Source organism: Condylura cristata, unplaced genomic scaffold (assembly GCF_000260355.1).
Source record: "Condylura cristata isolate star-nosed mole 26May11 unplaced genomic scaffold, ConCri1.0 scaffold00007, whole genome shotgun sequence".
NCBI classification, from domain to species: Eukaryota; Metazoa; Chordata; class Mammalia; order Eulipotyphla; family Talpidae; genus Condylura; species Condylura cristata.
In genome coordinates this window covers 35792633-35796420 of record NW_004567108.1, presented here as the reverse complement: position 1 = coordinate 35796420, position 3788 = coordinate 35792633, and positions in this window count along the sequence as shown.

The window sequence follows — 3788 nt, the reverse complement described above, 5'->3', positions numbered from 1 at the left end:
AAAAAACCGTTGTAAATAGACAATACAAGGCTTTTTGAGAGGAAATATTTTGCTTAGCTAAGAGTTTGCTTTTGAAAGGTAGATATATGTGTGTGTCTGTGTGTGTACACCTGTGTCAACTCCTCTCTTTGCATGTGGTCAGTTTGTCTTTCATATTAAAATCTAACACTGCTGGCTCTCCAAGCCCTTTCCTCTCCTTACCAGCTTTTCACAGGACTTTGTCATTCTCTGCAGTTTCATCAGAAATTCCAGGCAAACCACAGATTCCTATCAGCCATTACTAAGTCCAGAGTGTCTTTGAAAAGACTCCATTTTAGCCCTTTAGATAATCACACTGTGTGTGTGTCTGTGTAGAAATGAGGGGGTAAGAAATATAGGCTGGAGAACATGGCATGATTAAAACATTAGTGAGCTCATCCTGTCTTGGGGAAATTGTGAAAAAACTGATCTATCAACACGAGAGTTTTTGTTTAGTCATTCAGCAAACATTTCTTGAGCACCTATGATGTAGGCACCATAATAGAGGCATGAAGTCTTCAAATTCTTCACAGTCTAAGGGGTATAGTTGCAGAAAGGACAGGCAAGGGGACAGGGATGTGGCAGATGGGGACGCCAAAACTGTGCTGCACATCTTTGTACAGCACACAAATGGCTTAAGAAAGAACCAGTAGTGCAGAGGGAGAACTGTTGGCAAAAGGGAGAGGCACAAGTGGTCAGGCACTTGTAGATGGTGGGAAAGAGAGCTGAGGATGAAAGAGTTGTTAGCAGAAAAGACCAGCTTGGTCATTGCAGTGACCAGCATGAAACCTGGCCAGACTCCTCAGTTGCGCAAACACACCCAGCCCATGAATAGGGGCTTAAGACATGATCCTTTTGTAAGATTAACAAGGCAGCTGTTTTCTGGGCTCTCAGGCAACTTTCAGAAAACAACTTTCTTTTCAACTCCCAGTGACCTGGCTGTAGAAAGAAATAAGAAAATCATTCATGCCCTAACATGTCTACATAAGAAAATGTGCAGCCTCAGAAGTCATTCCATAAATCTTCATGGATCACCTCTCATTGCTGGGCATGTCAGAGACGCTTAAATATATAGCAAAAAAACAAAATCCCTGACATTGTGGGGTTCATGTTTCACGGGAAACCATGAGGAGCCAAAAGTGAATACAGTTGACCCTTGAGCAGTCAAAAATCTGATTATGACTGATAGTTGCCCCCCTCATACTGACTTCCACATCTGGGGATTTGATCAACCCAAGTTCACATTTGCCTGAGTTCATGAATGTGGAACCGCAGAATAGAAAAAATTCTGTGTGTAAATGGACTGATGCTATTCAAACCTCCATTGTTCCGCGGTCACTTGTAGATACAGGCTATGTGAGGGAGGGGATGGTGGGTAAAGGTAAGGGAGAAAGAGAATGATATCAGGAAGGGCTATTCTGCAGGGGCCAGTCAGGGACGACCACTTTGAAGAGGACAGTGCAGCCCAAATCTGGAAAAGGTGACAAAGGGGAAGTGGAAACCACCTGAAGTGGGAGACTGTGTGTTATATTCTAGAAAGCATTGAGGCGGCCAGTGCTGGAGCAGAGCAAGGAAGGGCAGGGTAGCCCAGAGGGGCAGGGTTAGCTTTTCGGAAGGCCTTGCCTTTTCTTCTGGCTGAGATGGAAGCCTATAGAGTTTGAGCAGACGTGGGCATGCCAGACTCTGGCTGCTGCGTGGGGGAAAGATGAGTCACCAGATGAAGGGACCCCAGGAAGAGGCTCTTAGAACAACACAGGTGAAAGCGAAGATGATTTGGGCGAGAGTGCTAGTAGGTGGGAATTGTGAAGTGTTTTCTTATCCTGGAGGTACTTGGAAATCCAAAAGTATCTGACCATGTGTTGGATGTGAGAAAAAGTGAGTAGTTAAGGATGATTTGGATTCCAAGAGTAACTGGGGAAACTACTATTTCTAAGTCAGTGAAGACTTCTTGAGATTGGAATTCAAAAGCCTGGTTTGGGATATACATTTGAGATGCCTAGAACGATGTACACGTGGAGGGTTGCGGGAGAGGTCGGAGCTGAGGATGGTAGTTATCACAGTAGGGGTGCTAGCTAAAGCCAGGAGTCTGGATAAGGTCAGCCTGGGAGCCAGGGCAGCTAAAAAGGCAGTGTGGTCCTCACAGCTCACCAGTTGGTGAGCCAGAAAGGTCGGCAGGGAAATGAGAAGTTCACTGAGGAGTGGGGTTAACTATTGGGTTTGGTAATGCAAAGTCGCTGGGAACCTTGACAGAAACCTGTGTAGATGAATGGGGATGAAAGCCTGGTGTTCCCATCAGGGTGCAAGAGAAAACATGGTGTGAGAGGGTGAGGATGTCCCAAGGAATTGTGTTCAGAGTAGTCAAGCAAGAGATTGGAGAGGGATCAGGAACAAAACATCATAGCTTTAGGTGCTGGAAATGAACCACTAGAGGGAATGAACCATCAGAGATGAGCGAGGTGCTGAGGGGCAAGGACTGCAGGTATGGGGATCACGGGCAGTTCACCCTGTGTCAAAAGAGAGAAAGTAGAATGGAGGGTGGATTTGGCCCTTGAACCTGTGTTTTCTCTTCTGAGTGCTTCTCTTTCTCCCTGCTGTCTGCAGGAACAACCATGCTCTGTTCTCATTTTATTTATTTATTTATTAACTCATTTTATAGGAAATTGTAGCAGAGTTAAAATGGAGTGTTTGCAGTTATGCTTTGACAATACAGAAGATTTTCTGTCAAAGGTGATTTGGATTCACCGCCTCTGGGATGTCACCTTACTTTGGCACCAAGCAGAGTTCTCCATGGGATGGGGTAAAGCAGAACCTTGCAAATTGGCTTTGCATTGTGAACTCAGGGTGAGATGTTGACCTTTTCTGTGGGAAACTTTGAGCTCGACCTCTTTGTGTTAAGAGACGTTCAGTCCAAGCCTCTGTAGAAGGACCAGGGCCTGGAGAATAGGGGACAGTCTGACCCTCTGCAGCAGACCTGTCTGGGCTGCTGACAATGTGGACACCAAGGGACAGGCACTGCACACTGGGCCACACCTCAGCCTGGGCAGACACCACTGACTCATAGGCCAAGCACGCACTCCTCTCAGATAAGGTCCTGGCCCCATCTCCTGTGTGGCAAAACCAAGGAGAAGTCTAAGATCTGAGAACAGAGAACTGTCACATCCTGGCTCTCCAGGCTCCTTCTCCAGCTTTGGTGTTTTGTCCTCGTAGATGTGCCTTTATTTCTTGGTGGGTGGAGAGAGTGTTCCAGTCTTCCTTTTCCACAGTGGGGATCTAGGAATGGTCTAGAGGCTTCCCTTTGTACAAAGAGTTGAGTGTTTTCAGAATGCTGTGCTAAACAGACTAGAGGGGCCCTCACAGTTTGTAGTCATCAGGGAGATGCATTAATTAGATAATAATACAGATTTTAAAAATATAAAAGCAACAGTGTACCAGGACCTGTTCTAAGTACTTCAGAAAGTTAAGTTAAATTCCTGTAATGTATACAGGGATAGAAAATAAGATGCTATTTACTGCTTTACCTCTATGTTAGAGATAACTTCTAGTACAGAGAGATTAATTATCTTGCCCAAGTTCACATCGCACATTGTGGTGGTCAAACATCTGAAAACATTTTCCCTCCATCATCCCTTAAATCCCCTTGTAGCGGGCCCTGCCTGGCTGTGCTGTGGGTTGAAGTGCTGCGTTGAAAGTTAAGCCCTGGCTGCTTCAGTGCAAGTTCGATCCCCAGCCCCAGAGGTGACCCATATGGCGCAGCAGACCTCTCCTGTATC